The sequence below is a fragment of the Canis aureus genome, chromosome 31, assembly GCF_053574225.1.
Source record: "Canis aureus isolate CA01 chromosome 31, VMU_Caureus_v.1.0, whole genome shotgun sequence".
Taxonomy (NCBI): Eukaryota; Metazoa; Chordata; class Mammalia; order Carnivora; family Canidae; genus Canis; species Canis aureus.
Genome location: NC_135641.1, coordinates 45,647,444 through 45,664,162, shown reverse-complemented (window position 1 = coordinate 45,664,162; position 16,719 = coordinate 45,647,444). Strand labels below are relative to the sequence as shown.

General features: G+C 54.0%; 1 long non-coding RNA gene across 10 annotated transcripts in view; it reads right to left on the bottom strand.

The window, feature by feature from the left end:
* The window catches only part of LOC144302754 (uncharacterized), a 192,720-nt gene that overhangs the window by 128,367 nt on the left and 47,634 nt on the right, over positions 1-16,719 (bottom strand). For 2 of the 10 annotated variants that reach the window (XR_013369807.1, XR_013369813.1), the window contains exons 3-5: positions 15,020-15,758; positions 14,033-14,093; positions 13,270-13,350 (exon numbers count right to left, since the gene is read on the bottom strand). The exons of 5 other annotated variants lie outside the window; for them this stretch is intronic. This is a non-coding gene — a long non-coding RNA (uncharacterized LOC144302754). Of the gene's footprint in view, positions 1-11,525; positions 11,759-12,064; positions 12,225-12,784; positions 13,161-13,269; positions 13,351-14,032; positions 14,094-15,019; positions 15,759-16,719 lie in introns of those variants that run through there. 3 more of the 10 variants (XR_013369810.1, XR_013369811.1, XR_013369808.1) reach the window with 3 other exon arrangements.

The following is a 16,719-nucleotide window of genomic DNA, read 5'->3' as shown; positions in this document are numbered from 1 at the left end:
TCCTTGGCTACGACCCTCCACCCGTCCACTCTGTATCTGGGGTTGAGCCCAGCTCTAGAGTTTTCCCCCCCCCTATTGCAATGGTTTCTGAATAAAGCTTGCTTTGACCATTTTACTGTCAATCTCTGGTTTTTCTTTAACAGTAGTAATGCCTTCTACTGTCTCTATGTCCATCTCCTCATGCCACCAGGTCTCACAACTCCCAAGCTAGGTCAATACGTCGCCACAACCACCCTGGCAATTCTGTAAAGGAGCGTTTCTACGAGCCCGTCTGTTTGCCCGCATTTGTTTACCAACATTAAATCAAATCTAGAATCCCAAGATTAAGTCTGAAGAAAAATGGTGCTTGAAATTGGCGTATGAGGGAAACAATCTCCTAGTTTCTATCCTTAATATTCTATGGGTAGCGCGAATGTGCCAATCTTACTATATACTACTGCACCTGCATGGTAATGATTTATTACTCCTTTATTAGGAGCACACATATGTTCATCATTGACACACTTACTGCTAAGTGTGGAGGTTTGATTGATTTAAGAGATTAAGGGATAATTTTGTTTTCAAAATGCAATCTTCCACAGAGGCGCGTCCCCGTCCGTGGACACTCTATAGGTGCTTCCTGTCACTGTATTTTGATGGATGAACACTCTAGTCTGGACTCAAACTGTCTCCCATTTGTTCCTAAAAGCGGGAAATGTGGACACAGTTTGCTGCAGGAGCCACAGAAGAGTAAATTCCAGACAAATGTAGAACAATATGACAGGGGAGCATTTGGGCCAAAGGAAAGCAACCAAATTCAACAGATCTAAAAATGAAAAAATTTTTTCTTTTTTTTTTGCCAAATAGTATATTCAGATGTAGATTCAAACAGCAAGCCTGCTGGTTCACTGTCAGCAAAAAATGCTAAATAGGGGCTAGCTTGTCTTCCTGGGGAGTGAGGAGCTCAGTCAAACTGAAAAACCACCTGAAATGTGAACCACAAGCCAATGGAGACCCAGCTGAGCAAACAGGTCGCTGGCCAATTCAAAACCAAGTTATTTTTAAAAAGTATCTAAGTACAAAAAGAGAGAGAGAGAGAGAGAAGGAAAGAAAAATTTTACATGACAAGGAAGACGCAGCGAGCAGTTTTAGGGACTGCTGGCCGGCTTCCCCTGCAGACCCAGCCCGAGTGGGGCCCTGTGCCTCCCAGCCCCCTACCTTGGCTTGGTGCTGATAAAATCAGAATAAGCTAAAACTCAAGGGCAGGTGGAGGCTGTGGGGTGGGAGGAAGGGCAGGTCCACCCACTTGGTTCAGGTTAGAATGGAGGCTGATGCTGCGAGAGCAGATTTGCACTTTTTTTTTTTTATTCTTAAGCACCAGCCGAGCCTCCCAGTCACCCCCGACATGGGTCAGCGGCTAGTGGCAGGGCGGGCTTCGGGCAGCTCAGGCTCCACCTGACTCTCCCCATCCGCCCGCCCAACCCTCCTCCCTCCTGACCTTCTCTGGTAAAGGAGGGAAAAACACCTGGAAGTCCCTAAACCACCCGGAGATGGTTTAGGAGCGGTTCTCTCCGAAGGGGCCGGGGTGTTGGCCAAGGGCGGTTTGGTCGCGTGAGATTTTAAAAGGTCGACAAGCATATGTGCTGGGGCACCTGATACACGTGGAAGAGGAGTGGGTTCCCTGGAGCATGGGGGGCACTTCGTGGACTTCCATCCCGTCTTGGTGGAGAGCGGCACCCGCGAACACCCCGCCGCGGCCTTCCTTCAAAATGTGGCTTGTTGAGATGGTCACCGCACACCCACGATTTCTGACCCCCTCCTGGGAGCACATCACACCACAGGCCTAAGAACAGAGCAGCGCACGTGCCCTCTGGGGGACACAGCTGCCAGGAAGCCGATTCCGTGTGTCCCTTTCCCTTCGTTACCATGACTCGTTAGATTCGGGGGAGTCTCACACATTTGGGGGAGGATGTGCCTCCTATGCCAGCAAGTGCAGTGGTGTGTCTGGACCCCAAGGTCCCAGCTACGCCCAGACAGGACTGAACTCCAGGTACCTGGAGCCCTGAAAGCCGACAGCCAGCAATGGCTGTGCCACAAAAACAAGGCGATTCTGTGGGGTTTAAAAAAATAAATAAAGCATCGACATCGGATGACCTTGGCAGGCAGGGGCAGCCCTGCCACTGACCACCCAAAAGGATCATTTTGCAAATGCTCATTTAAGCGACTACAGAACAACGATGCTGGCCTTTCTTTTTCCGTAAGTTAGACTGGAAGTTCCTTGAAGCGAGAACCAACGCCTTGAATTAAGACGGCTGTTTCCCAGCACAAAGTCAGGAGGTATCTGTCACGGTGCTGGGCAAACGGCCTACCCCCAGGGAAGTTACTAGAGCCGTCGAGGACCCCAGGCTCCAAGCTCCCTGCCCCGGGCTGCCCTACGCGGCGATTTCTATCATCCACAGGTTCCGTGTGGGAGGCCCCTAGGGAGAGACCATGAACAACAACGGGCAGGAAAAGGTCCAAGGGCATTTTAATAGACAACTGCGTAGGGATCCTAAAACCTCGGCTCTGTTTCGCCAGCAGTATTCCTGCAAGAAAATGCCCCCTCCCTCGTAGTCTTTATAAAACACAGGGGTTGAGCACTTGACGACAACGGCGCCTGGGTTGCTAAGCCAAGTGGCTTGGTCTTTGCACTGAGACCCTTCCGTGGCAAACCCGGGGGTGGTGGGGAGGGGGGAGCACTGACCTCGAGGGGACAGGGCCGGCTCCCTGCTGTCCGGCGGCTCTGGGAGCTAAGGAGGCAGCGCACAATCTGAGTTGGCAATTCTGTTTTGTCAGAACCAAAGGGGAACAGTGGGAACTGGCTTGGCTGCTTTTCCAGATGCTTTTGATCCAGCAGGATACATAAAAAAAGAAAATCTGGCTTGACAAATGCAACAAAGAGGAAAAATAGGCTCTATTTGCCTTTTCGTTTTAGCTGGGTTGTGGTGTACTGATTATTTAAAAAAAAAAAAAAGGAAGGAAGGAAAGAAGGAAGGAAGGAAGGAAGGAAGGAAGGAAGGAAGGAAGGAAGGAAGGAAGGAAAACGAACTATTAACCTAGCCTTCCTGCCTCCCTGCTGCAGTCCAGCAGGCCTGCGGTCCAGGAGTCTGGGGGTGGCTGTGAGCAGCCTTGGGCAGGACCCCCACTCACCACCCCGACCCTGACACTTGATTCTTCAGTGTCTCCTGTGTCTTTCTGAGCTGTCACGTTCAAATCCGGTCCTTCCCTACCTCACGTGGCCATTGTGAAGACAGACGAGATGGCCCCACGTTCCCTCCTGCCCCATCCATCCCTCTGTCCATCCATCCATCCATCCATCTGTCCATCCCTCCATCCATCCATCCATCCATCCGTCTATCCCTCCGTCTATCCCTCCATCTATCCCTCTGTCCATCCGTCTATCTATCCACCCATCTATCCATCCCTCCATCCATCCCTCCCTCCGTCCATCCATCCATCCATCCATCCATCCATCCATCCATCCATCCATCGGACCCTGATGCCCAAGGAGCACACCGGGTTCTGTACCGGAATGCGGCAGGCTTGTGCCCTAGGATGGAGGCAGCAGGGAGCCAGGCTGTAGCCCCCAGCGCATGGGGCCTGGATCCAGGCTGACCCGGAGCACATCACGGGGCTCTCCAGACACCCCCAAAATACACACTTACGGGCTGATGGGGAATGTCTTCAAGACCTCAGGACCTGGCAGTTTCAGCACTGTTGAGCCCTCACAGGCAAATTTACAGGGATTTACTACTGAGATTGTCTTTGCTTGACCAAGGGGCAGCCCTTGCATATGTGGGCCAGCCCTGCGGCCCCGGGCATCCACACAAGCCCCACGGTGACCAAGCAAGCACTTCGCTGCACCCAGGCCCAGCTGAGGTAAGGCTGCAGCGCCTCCAGCGCCGACACACCCACCAGGGGCTGGGCAGCCAGGGCTCTGAACACTGCAGGGCCCTGCCCTCCCGCCACACTCACGCCCTCGCCACAGACACCCATGGGTGGACACACAGAAGGGGCGAGACCAACAGTGGTGCTGCTCTTTGTCGCTGTTAATTGTGAGCCAGTTATCTGATCTGCTGTGACTTGCTCTTTCTGGAAAGGTTTGCATAATTTGGCAATAGAATTCCAAGATTCTCATTTATCGTCAATTGTGCCTTTGCCAATTGCTTTTGTCAGGACTCCCCATTTCACCTCATGTCCCTGCTCTCCACTTTTGCAAATGCACTGATCTGTGAAAATGAATTAAACAGATTAAAAAGCAGCTTTTCTTATTCGTTGGAATAAAAATGGCAAATGCAGACACGGCACATCCCTGTATGTAGCTCCACGGAAAAAACAATTACTGCAGACAAGGGGGTGGCCCGCCTCTCTAGGGGAAACAAACCCACAGAATGCTCTGTGACTCAGGCTAAGCTGCTCCCGTAATCTAGAGTGATGTTCTCCTTAATGACGGCCCACAACGATAATCCAATTATTAGGCTTTCAACAAACCAAAACTATAATGACATCATATATTCTTATAACTAAAGTTGATCTTTATAAAAGCGATTCCTCTTTTCAGACAGAGACAGAGAGAGACATTTATAATGGTAAACAACTCCCATCTTATTGGTATCTCCCAGTTCACAAATGTGTAGAGCAAAGGCCTCGGAAGGAGAAAGCGTACAAATGCCCGGTATCCACGGCGAGTGAAGATTCTCGGGGCCACGTTGCCCGTCAATGCCAGGCCAGGGCCAAGGTAAAGCAGCCTTCACAGGAGGGCCAAGCTCCGTGCGTCCCAAAGCCTCACCATGGTCCACCCCGGGGGTTGCAGGGTCTGGACACCCTGTAAGCTCCAGAGGCAGCAGCACTGAGGACTCCGGGGACTGCCGCACTGCACGGCTCCCACCAGCATCAATCACGACGAGGCCTCACCTATCTGACAATCCCTCCCGCTGGGAGGTACGCTGTGTGCATGCAAACTAAGCTGGTGGCCCTCGATGCCTTTGTTAAAGAGTTCACACTTCAATTTTCAAGTTTCTTTATTTAAGGCCGAGGGGAGGAAGAGCAGGGAAGCAAAGACAGGGGGAGGAAGCATACCTTATTACCTAAGCAATGCACCACCCTCACCACCGTTGGCAAGCTCTGGTTCTGACTCAAAATGAAGCATGCAAGGCTTGCTAACCAGTCTCCCCATCTCTGGGCTGGATATCCCCAAGACCCGCTACAAGGGCTGCCACAAAGAACAAGCGGGATAAAGCATGAGCGCTCCTGGTCTTACACCTTTAGAATAGGAGTAAGTGCTCACTTCAGAGGTGCCACGTTGTGATCAGTGGTGGTATTTTCTTAAACGGGCTTAGATGACGGACGATGAGCTCACCTGTCTTACACCAAGGAGCAAGTAAGAGCTCCCCTCTGCGCACGGGTAAGAGCACAGCCAAAGCAAGTCCTATCACAAGGCAGCAACTGTTCAAAGAATCAGCACAGTACTCTCAGGAAGAACGGCAATGACACCCAAAACCACACAAAGACCCCACCAACAAGGAGAATTACAGGCCACTATCCCTGGATGCCAAAGTTCTCACCAAGACAGTACCCAGTGGTACTGGCTACGACAGCACGCTAAAAGGATTATTCACCACGACCAGGTGGGATTTACTCCTGGGCTGCAGGAGTGCTTCAACACCTGCAAATCAATCAGCGTGATAACATCACATTATAAAGGACGAGAACCATACAATCCTCTCAGTAGATGCAGAAAAAGCATTTGACAAAGTATAGCGTCCTTTCTTGATTAAAATTCTTCACAGTGGGGACGCCTGGGGGGCTCAGCAGTGGAACGTCTGCCTTCTGCTTGGGGCATGACCCCGGGGTCCGGGGATCGAGTCCCACGTCGGGCTCCCTGCGTGGAGCCTGATTCTGCCTCTGCCTGTGTCTCTGCCTCTGTGTGTCTCTTGTGAATAAATAAATAAAATCTTTAAAAAAAAAAACTCTTCAGAGTATAGGGATAGAGGGAACATTCCTCGACATCTTAAAAGCCATCTATGAAAAGCCCACAGCAAATATCATTCTCAATGGCGAAGCACTGGGAGCCTTTCCCCTGAGATCAGGAACAAGACAGGGATGTCCACTCTCACCACTGTTATTTAACATAGTACTGGAAGTCCTAGCCTCAGCAATCAGACAACAAAAAGAAATAAAAGGCATTCAAATTGGCAAAGAAGAGTCAAACTCTCCCTCTTTGCAGATGACATGATACTGTACCTAGAAAACCCAAAAGCCTCCACCCCAAGATTGCTAGAACTCACACAGCAATTTGGCAGTGTGGCAGGATACAAAATCAATGCCCAGAAGTCAGTGGCATTTCTCTACACTAACAATGAGACTGAAGAAAGAGAAATTAAGGAGTCAACCCCATTTACATTTACACCAAATACCATAAGATACCTAAGATAACTAACCAAAGAGGCAAATGATCTGTGCTCTGAAAACTATAGGATGCTCATGAAAGAAACTGAAGAAAGCACAGAAGAGATGGAAAAATAGTCCATACCCATGGACTAAAAGAATAAGTATTGTTAAAATGTCTATGCTCCCCCAAACAATCTATACATTCAATGCAACCCCTATCAAAATCCTATCAACTTTTTTCACAGAGTTGGAACAAATAATCCTAAAATTTGTATGGAACCAGAAAAGACTCCAAACAACCAGAGGAATGCTGAAATAGAAAACGAAAAAATAAAAAAAATAAAAAAAATAAAAAAGAAAAAAACAAAAAAAAGAAAAAAACAAAAAAAAAACAAAAAAAACAAAAAAGGAAACGAAAGTGGTGGCATCACAATGCCGGACTTCAGGTTGTCCTACAAAGCTGTGACCATCAAGACAGTGTGGTCCTGGCACAGCCCGTGGAGCAGCACACATAGATCAGTGGAACAGAATAGAGAACCCAGAAATGGGCCCTCAACCCTGTGGTCAACTAATATTTGACAAAGCAGGAAAGAATATCCAATGGAAAAGAGTCTGATCAATAAATGGTGTTGGGAAAATTAGACGGTCACATGTAGAAGAATGAAACTGGACCACATTTTTACACTAGACACAAAGATAGACTCAATATGGATGAAAGACTTAAATGTGAGCCAGGAATCCATCAAAATCCTAGAGGAGAACACAGGCAGCAACCTCTGTGACCTTGGTCCCAGCAACTTCTTGTTAGAAACATCTCCAAAGGCAAGGGAAATAAAGGCAAAAATGAACTATTGGGACTTCATGAAGATAAAAAAGCTTCTGCACAGCAAAGGAAATAGAAGACAAAACCAAAAGAAAAGCAGCAGACCGGGAGAAGGTATTTGCAAATGACATATCAGGTAAAGGGCTAGTATCCAAGATCTATAAAGAACTTAGCAAACTCAACACCCAAAAATAAAAAAAATTTAAAAATCCAGTTAAGAAAGAACACGAACAGACATTTCTCCAAAGAAGACATTCAGATGGCCAACAGACACGTGAAATAATGCTCAACGCCGCTCGGCATCAGGGAAATACCAACCAGAACCACGATGAGATCCCACCGCGCCCCTGTCAGAATGGCTACAGTCAACACCACAAGGATCAACGGGTGCTGGGAGGGGGTGGGGAAGGGGAGCTCTCTCGCCTGTGGGTGGGGATGCAGGTGGGGGCAGCCACCGTGGAGACGCGTGGGGGACCCTCAGAAAGATGAAAATAGAGTCACGCAGGACACCCGGGGGCTCCGTGGTTGAGCGTCTGCCTTCGGCCCAGGGCATGACCCCAGGGTCCTGGGATCGAGTCCCACATCGGGCTCCCCGCAGGGAGCCCGCTTCTCCCTCTGCCTGTGTCTCTGCCTCTCTGTGTGTCTCTCATGAATAAATAAATAAAATCCTAAAAAGAGAAAAGAAAGACTGATGAATCACTGACCTCTACCCTCTAAAACTAATAATACATGTTAATCAACGGAATTTAAATTAAAAAATAAAAAGCTGAATGTTTAAAAATAAATAAATAAATAAAAATGGCAATGACTTTATCGATGGATTCTTTGGCATTTGTTTGCCATCTTAGACTCCACAAAATGCTCGTAGCTGTTTGCAATGTTTCTCATTGCGGGGGAGGGGGACAAATTATCGTGTGGGACTGTCCTGTGCTCAGTTGCAAGACACTGAGCATCCCTGACCCCCTCCCACCAATACCAGCAACACCACACGGCCATTGTAACAACCCAAATAACACCCTCCACATTTCAAACTGCTGCATAGAAGACAGAAGTGCCCCAGTGGAGACTTTTTGGTAGATCAACTGTCTTTATGTCCACTTTACACTTGGGGAAACTGAGGCATGGAACGTGCTTGACCACATTGATCAGAACACAGACAGCAGAAACCTAGGAAATGATACAACGCATGTCACAAATACTGATCAGTTGGGCCAGGGAGGAAGGAAAGTTCACTCTTTTCCAACTACACGCCACCTTCCCCCTCCCGCCGTAGACATTCACCCAGTGAAAACCAGTCCCAGTGAGTTATTGGCAACAGGAGTAACACATTCCTCAGGGCAGAAGACACAATAGGGCCCAACGTGCTGAAAAGCACTCAGCGTTTTGGTCAGCGTACGTGGCCGTCACAGTGGGACATGGCGGGGGGATCACAACCCTAAAACCTGCCAACAAGGAGCGCAAATGCCCCCAGTGATCCCACACCCACTTCATCCTCGGGTTTTAACATCTTGTCCATTCACCTGTCAGCAGGAGGTCACCGAAGGACGTCTACCGACCAGCATCCGGTTACAGCACCTGTGATCTAAGGGACACGAGCCTCCTGTTTTCTCTCGGCCTCTCGACCTGTCACGTGGTGCTATGGCATTTAGAGGCCACTTTTTATTATTATTATTATTATTATTAGAAAGTATTTTCCACTGTTTTGTTCGAGTCAGTGAGAGAGCAGGATTCTATAGAATGAGATTTGTTATGCAGCCAGCTCGTTAGGAACAAGTTTGTTTTCAGTAGGGAGAGCTCGGCTGTGTTCCTTCCACCTTGTATAAAGCAGAATCAAGGGGGGCGGGCGGGGGGGAGCTGTGTGTGTCCAGAGAGCACAGCTGGCTTGGCCAGTGGCCTTATGTTGAGCCTCTGAGTCAATGTTTTAGCTTGAAAGGAAACTGTGGCTTCTGCTATGCAACAAGCTCAGACTCTGCTTTCTGGAAGTCTTCAGAGCTGAAAGCCAAGTTTGACCTGAGGGCCTCTGAGCCTTGGACCCTAAGTATTAAAGAACATCTGATTCTTGCTAAGAAAGAGAGGCTGCTGAATTCCTTTATGTGCCAGAGAAGGTTCAGTCTCATGCGAGCTCATCTAATATTTGGCTGACTTTTCCTGTTTCCCCCATCTCGCTGTTCTTTTCATTGCTTAGGAAAAAAAAAAAAAAAGGAAGACAAAGGAGGAGGACAAGGGGAAGGAAGGAAGGGAGGAAGGAAAGAAGGAAGGAAAAAAATTAAAAGTATCCAAAATTGGAAATGTAAAGCTGGGATCATAGAAAACATTCAGAATGATTTCAGCAAATCTACCCCCGACACACACACACACGCACACACACGCACACAGTGACCATGGAGACAGGGGTGCGGGAAAGGCAGGTAGTGACATTTGCAATTAATTCTGAAACCTAAAGAAGTCACGTGCCTGGTTTTCAGGTCAAGCACGTTTGGAACACCAGCTAGCCACGCCGACCACCGGGTGAGGTGCATCGGAAGCGGTGGAGGGGACGAGAGGCATCAAGGGCAGCCACGCCAGCCCCGGAACGAGCGCGGCACCTGTCTCCCCGGCGGGAAGGGCCAAGGAGCGCTCCCACGCTTCTCCGGGCCTCCAGGAGCCAGCTGTCCAGCTGGAGAGACACGGAAGCGGGAAGACCGACCGACCGACCGACCGACCGACTCCAGATAGCGAGGGGCGAGGAGGTCAAAGGGGGAGAGGTCCCTTCACAGTCATCAGCGCACCTGCTGCTCAGCCGCCCTAGGAGCTCCCGCCATCTGACGACACAGGAGCCAAGGGCCTTTTATCGGGAGACCGTGCACCCCTCTATATTAGAGGCCATCCCCTTCTAGATCCCCTTCTAGAGGTGTTTGCACACCTACCAAGCAGTTGGGGGGCACCCATCGCTCCAGGCCATGGAGCAGCACACATTTTTGGTGGGCACCATGCACCCAGGTGACCTGCTGACGTCGCAGCTGGAGTACCGTCCCCCCTCTTCACCTGCACCTTATGGGAGGGGTGGCCTCCTGCGCGCCCGCCGTAGGACCTCGCAGGAATACGGCATCTGCGGGAACGGAGCACGTTATCTGCTCCGGTGGCGTTGGGCTCAGCCCCGTGACTTACGTAAGCCAACGGCACGTGGGTGCATTCGTCGGGAGTCAAAGCTTTAAGTGCATTTCCACAGTCCGCCCGCGCCCCTTGTGCTCAGCGTGTCCACGAGGAAACAAATAGCCTGGAAACCACAGGCTCAAGGATAACGACAAAGCCAAGAAGGAGACTCGCGTTCCGTTCTCCAACCGGAGTCCTCCCGAGGCCAGCCCTGAGCAGCGAGCCCGCGAGCCATGGCCTCGGGGTTGTTCTACAGCAGTTTTGCAGCCGTGACTTCCCATCACCATGGCCGTAGGACGATGGCAGGCCTCACCTTCAACGAGGACGCGTGCAAAATCGTTGTTAGCGCCTTCGAGGGTGACCGATCCCCCGTTTTCCTAGGACGGCCTCTGCTTTAACACCGGGAAGTCCTGCCTCGCAGACCAACTGGGCCGCGTGGTCATCCTAGAGCGTCCCCACCTGCAATCTCCAAATCACTTCCGCCTGTTGGTGGCAGCCACGGCTCGGCCGGGGACACGCGAGGCCCTCACTGGGCACCGACTGGCCTTGCTGGCCCAGACCCTGACCCCCACGTCCGCAGCCCCCCACCCGAGCCTGCCCTCGCCGAGCCACCACGTACCTTCTGCGTCTCTGCAGATCTCCCCTCGCTCCGGGGGTCGCTAACTGCCGCTAAGACTGATTTATCACAAGTTGTGAACGGCGACATAGTGTTCCAAACGGCGTCCTCTGTTGAAGAAGACTCCGGGGTGGCCATGCCTGTGCCCGGGGCTGGCCGCCGGCGGGCTGCTGCTGTCCCCACCCTGTGTCCGCGGCACACACGGGACCCGCCTGCGGGCCTCCCTCCCATTGGGCCCACATGCACGTTCAGAGCCCTGCCCAATCCTGTGCTTCTAGCAACCACTTCAAATATATTAGAGTTGGAAGAGAAAATGAATCCCGTATGTCAATCCCGCCTTAGGCCAGGAAAAAAACAATGTGAGTGTAACCGTAGTGGTGAGAATTTCACCTGACTCTGCTCGGAGGGGAGGGGAGGGGAGGGGAGGGGAGGGGAGGGGAGGGGAGGCGGGGCGCCCAGTCGACGGAGAGCGGGCGGCCGAGGACCCGCGCCTGGGACGCCGGTCGGGTTACTGCATTTTCCCTGGTCTCAGCTTTTTTCATTTGTTTAAAAAGAGAGCAAGAGAATTTCATTAATTTCATGGCCGCTGGGCTAAGATGTTTCTCTCTGAAATATTAGGACTTTAAAGAATTTCTCTGGTTATCTTCCAATTTTTCAGGACTGAGCTTCTGCGAACCCGTAACAGAGGGGGTTTCCTTTAGGAAGGACAGATCGAAAATATACTGACAGGATCCCACGAGGCCACGGCTTTTAAAATATTTCCTCTGCTGTAATATGTTCTAGAAAAGAGCAGGAAGAAAGAGCAGTACGTATGGTCACGATTCCTCTCACCCTCCATCTTCGTCCTCATCATAGGCCCAGGGCAGCCCGACCTGGGGGCGGGAGGGCGGGGATGGCGGGACGCCCGGAAAGATGCTTTTCCTGCTGCCCCGTTAGATAAGCAGGGAAAACACCGGGAGCCCCACACAGGAAGTTGCTGGGATTAGAAAATAAGTCTGAATGTGCAAAGGTTGGAGGAACTTGACAGATATCTTCAGGCTTTAAGCTCCCCCGTAGGTCTCTGCAGAATTGGGGAAACGCCATACCTCGGTTCTAAGACGGCCCCACAGAGCGAGGAGGAGCCAGTGAGCTGCCGTGGGATTCGCGAGGACTCGCCCACAGCTTGCAGCCTGGTGCCTGGCACCACCAGCGGCCTGCAAACGCCGCGGCCCCTGGTATCATCGAGCTTATCAGCCTGTCAACCGCCTGTGAAGTAGCCGAAGAAAGACCTGGGTAGCCCTGGCCCCTGGGGAGGGGGCAGCCAAGGGGCCTTGGCCTGACCTTGGGGCACTGGGAACGCCACCCCTGAGAAGGACCAGCCATCGGGCTTTCCCTGCCTGGACGGCATCAGCCAGTCCACGCACCCGGCACCTTGACGGCTGCTGGTCCTCCTCCCGGGGCCTTGTCCTGGGGCGGGGGGGCGGGCATTGCTCTACGGTGACAACCTCGGGGGGTGGGGGGCAGCCCTTGGCTGATGCAGCTATGCCTGGTGCAGGAGGGGGAAAGGGCACAGGGGAGCGGAGAGAGGCCAGCTCAGAGACCCCACCGACCCCGAGGGCTCTGACAATTCTGGGATCCGAGCCCGTGGCCATGGGGAGGGGAAGGGGACCCGCTCCTGGGACGTCCCTGCCATCCCTTCCAAATAGGCATCCGTCAGGACGACTCCGTAAATTTCATTTATATGACATTTCGGGAGTGGGGGGGGAAGAGACACGGATGGGAAATAGCAGTATTGCCACGAGCTGGGGTCAGGGAAGAGGACTGACCGCGAAGGGGCGGGAGAGAACCGTTGGGGGCGATGGGAACTGAACGGCCCCCTGCAAGCGCGGAGAAGCCTTCACCCCAATACTTCAGGACACGACTGTAGTTTGAAGGAAGAGTCTCTAAAGAGACAAGTAAGTTGAACTGAGGCCAGGAGTGTGGGCCTCCATCCAGGGTGCCCGGCGGCCTCACGGGAAGCGGGAATCTGACCCCAGAGGCCCCAGAGGGGAGCGCGCGAGGACACAGGAGGAAGCACCACCCGCGGGCGGCCTCAGAGCAGACCTTACCTGGTCTTGGACTCCCAGCCTCTAGAGCCGTAAGACCACTCCTGTTGTTTAGCTCATCCAGTCTGTCGCCTTTTGTAAGGGTAACCCCAGAAAACTAATAGAGAAGTAGCCCCTATTTTTATGGTGATCACACGATTATTGATATGCGTCAAAACTCAAAACCGTACACCTACCACGGGGTAGCTTTCAGCGTCTATACTCACATCTCAGCAAGCCCGACTTTAAAAATACCACTACGCAGATTCCTAAAATTTGGCAGGAATGATCTCTCCGCAAAGAATTTCCTAAATAGAATTTAAAAAAAAAAAAAGAAAGAAAAGAAAAGAAAACCACATTTCAATGGAATCAAGTAACTAAAAATCAAATACCATTCTTAAAGTTTTAATTTTTCCAATGCAAGCCAACGGCTCTGGGGATCGTGAGGTAAGGCGATCTGTCCTGTCGCGAGGCTTTCTTTGTGTCGTCCCGAAGTGTTTGCCGGTTCGAAAAGGATAGAATCAACCTTAAAGCTACGTCGCTGCTGCACTATTAGAAATAACTGTTGATCTCTAGGCCCTCGGATTTGCGGGCTCTAAACTCTTCTGTTCGTAGGATTATCAACATTCATCAGCATCAGTAACTGAAACACTGTGCTCTTGCAGTTGTAGACCTACAAGTGCGTATTAGTGGCCCGAGACCTCCACCTGCAAAGCGCACGGCACGTAGAGCCCTTCCCTGCAGTGTATGAGACTGTCCAGCTGGACATGCTTTGTCCCCGTTACGGGTTTTAGCACGTCGCTCGTACCGGACGGTAAACCACGTGATCGCCGACCCCCTCACATCTGGAGGTGCCATCTACAACCCGAGGCGGGACGCCCGGTCCCCCAGCCTCGAGGGCCGTGCTCAGGCTCACGGCGAAAGCCAGATAAGTAACTTGGCCAAGTGGTTAGAGCCAAAATGTAGTGCGTCCCTGTATGAGCAGCTTACCCTGCCATTCCGCCTATAATGATCCCGCAGAGCCGATCTGTAAATATTCAGCATATTCATTCTGTTTGATGAGTAAAGCAGACGTGATGAACGTGTCCTCACTCCCGTGAGCAACCAAGCTGGCAAACCTGCCCCTCCGAGGACCGTCGGCGCGGCCGCCCGAGACCCGGCTTCGAGCCCCGAGCCCAGGCTCCCGAAGGCAGCGGGCCGACCCCCCGGGTCTCTGGGGCTCCAGGTCGGAGCTGTGGTCGCAAGGCACTAACTATGCCCTTGCCCTTCGCGGGCCCAGAGATTTCTTTCGGGAACTGTTGGCAACTCACAAGGCCCGTCTGGCACGGCCGCCCCCCAACGGCCCGGCGCCCTCCTGGGCCCGCCTGCAACTCCGTGGCCACTGCTCAAGGGATCGGGCCCTCGCTGCCTCCCGCCCTTCCATGCTGGGCTCTGAGGACACCTGGTTTCTAAGTCTCGTTGAGGAAAAGGCCCTGCACCAAGTGGCTTTCTTTCCACGGCCCCGTGTGGAGGCTCCAGCAATGCCGGCGCCCCAAGCCCGATTCCAGGTGAGCAAGCTCCCCCCGAGGCGGCCCATGCGCCCCGCACCTGGGGAAACACCCGCCTGCCGCCCTCCTTGGACCGCTGGGGACAAGCCCGCCCGCAGCACGGGCCCCAGCACCCCCGCCCCCGAAAGAGGCGGAATTAAGGTGGGACGGCCCACCGGCAGGTCCCGAGCTCCCGGCCAGGAAACGGGTCGTCCTTCCCACCCAACAGGCCTGGCGCCCCAGCACCCTCCTCCGGGTGCAGAGCTGCTGCTCCTGTAACTCCTTCCACAGGGGCCGTGGGCCTCAGGGCAGGGGCAGGGACGGGCAGGGGCAGGAACAGGTGACGACCCCCAGGTCACCCACCCGCACCCCGGGGGTGCTCAGCAGGGCCTCGGAGTGGGGACAGGGATGGGCGGGGGCAGGAACAGGAACCAACCCCCAGGTCACGCACCTGTACCCCAGGGGGTGCTCAGAGGGCCTGGCAGCGGGGACGGGGCCAGACACGGGCAGGAACAGGTACCGAGTCCCCCTGGGTCGCCCACCAGCTGCACAGCCTCTGGCCCAGCTCGTCCACACCCGGCCAGGAAAGGAGGCAGGGAAGTCTTCCCATCACGGATCCGAGCCTCAGGCTCAGCGGCAGGGGGCAGGGGCAGGGGCAGGGGCAGTCCCCGACAGCCGCGGCCACCCGGTCAGCAGGTGCCGGGCCCAGGCCCTCTGCGCCGCGACGGTCGTGCTCCCTGAGGACGTGAGTAGCACAGCCCGGCGGGTGCGCGGTGTGGACACGGCCAGGCGCCCGGCCTTCCCCGCCCCACCGTCCCCACCAGAGCACTGTTCAGCCCGCGCACCTCAGGCTTCCGAATGAACTTCCTCAGCGTATTCGGATGCCGGGCGCTCCGGGCGGGCACACGGCTGGATCTGGGGACGGGCCTCTGCCCCGGATCCTGAGGCTGAGCCGGGCGTTCTCGCTCCTCCCCGCGGGACAGCGGTGGCGGCCGGGCTGGGAGGGGTCCCGGGCCCGCTCGTGCAATGTTCCGGTTCGCGGGCTTACCCTTAATGCCTGCTGGGAGGCAGCGACTCGGGGGAGGCTGTGGGTTCGGAAGCCTCCGGGACCCGAGAGGCTGAGCCCCCAGGAGCGAGAGTCACGTGTAGACGCAGATGAGGTGAAGCCGAGGTGACGCCAAGGCGAAGCACTGTTCGAGGAAGGACGGAAGAGCGAATGTAAGGGAGGAAAAGTCACCTGAGCTTAGTGAAGTCGAAGTGGAACAAAGAAAAATTGAGACATTAAAAAAGAAAGACCAACGACAAATGTTTGTTGAGTAAACATTTACCTTGGGGAAGCTGCCAGGGAGCCTCGAGTGGTTCTGAAGGCCCGAAGCAGCCCTGGGGCTCATCCCCCAGAGTCCGTCCCCCAGAGCCCAACCACGGAGCCCAACCACGGAGCCCATCCCCCGGAGCCCATCCCCCGAAGCTCATCCCCCGGAGCCCATCCATGGAACCCATCCACAGAGCCCATCCACAGAGCCCACCCCACTGAGCCCATCCCCTGGAGCTCATCCCCCTGAGCTCATCCCCCAGAACTCATCCCCCAGAGCTCATCCCCTGGAGCTCATCCCCCCAAGCTCATCCCATGAGCACCTGCAGCAACTGCCTCGAGCAGTTGCCTGAGCCCCGAGGAGGAGCCACGCGGGGCGCTGGGGGAGGTCGAGGCCCAGGGCTGCCCCGAGCTGCACGCCTGCAGCAGGGGCTCTCCTGCTCTGCCCCCAGCCTCCGCGACCTTGGGACATGTGTCAGGCTTCACCAGCAGAGCACCCCGCACACCCAGGCCCACACAGAGCGAGCCACACCCCAGACATTCCGTCGAAATGTCAACTTCTGGGTTTTTGGAGGACGGAGGAGCCCGTCGCGTGGGGCCAGCGTCCCGCGTGGCAGCAGCAGGCTGAGGCTGAGCACCTGCCCCGATCTGTCCTCCTCCCCTCACTCGATCCCCGGGGCCCGGGCACAGCGAACGGCCAGCGCGGTCCCTCCTCTTGGCACCACCGCCGTCGGTCACCCGGCGGTCAGAGCGGGGCCTGCAAGGCTGAAGCCAGCGTGTGGAGGATCCGAAAGCTCCCAGGCCCCCCGCGGCCCGGCGGTGACCTCGGCGTCCCGCTC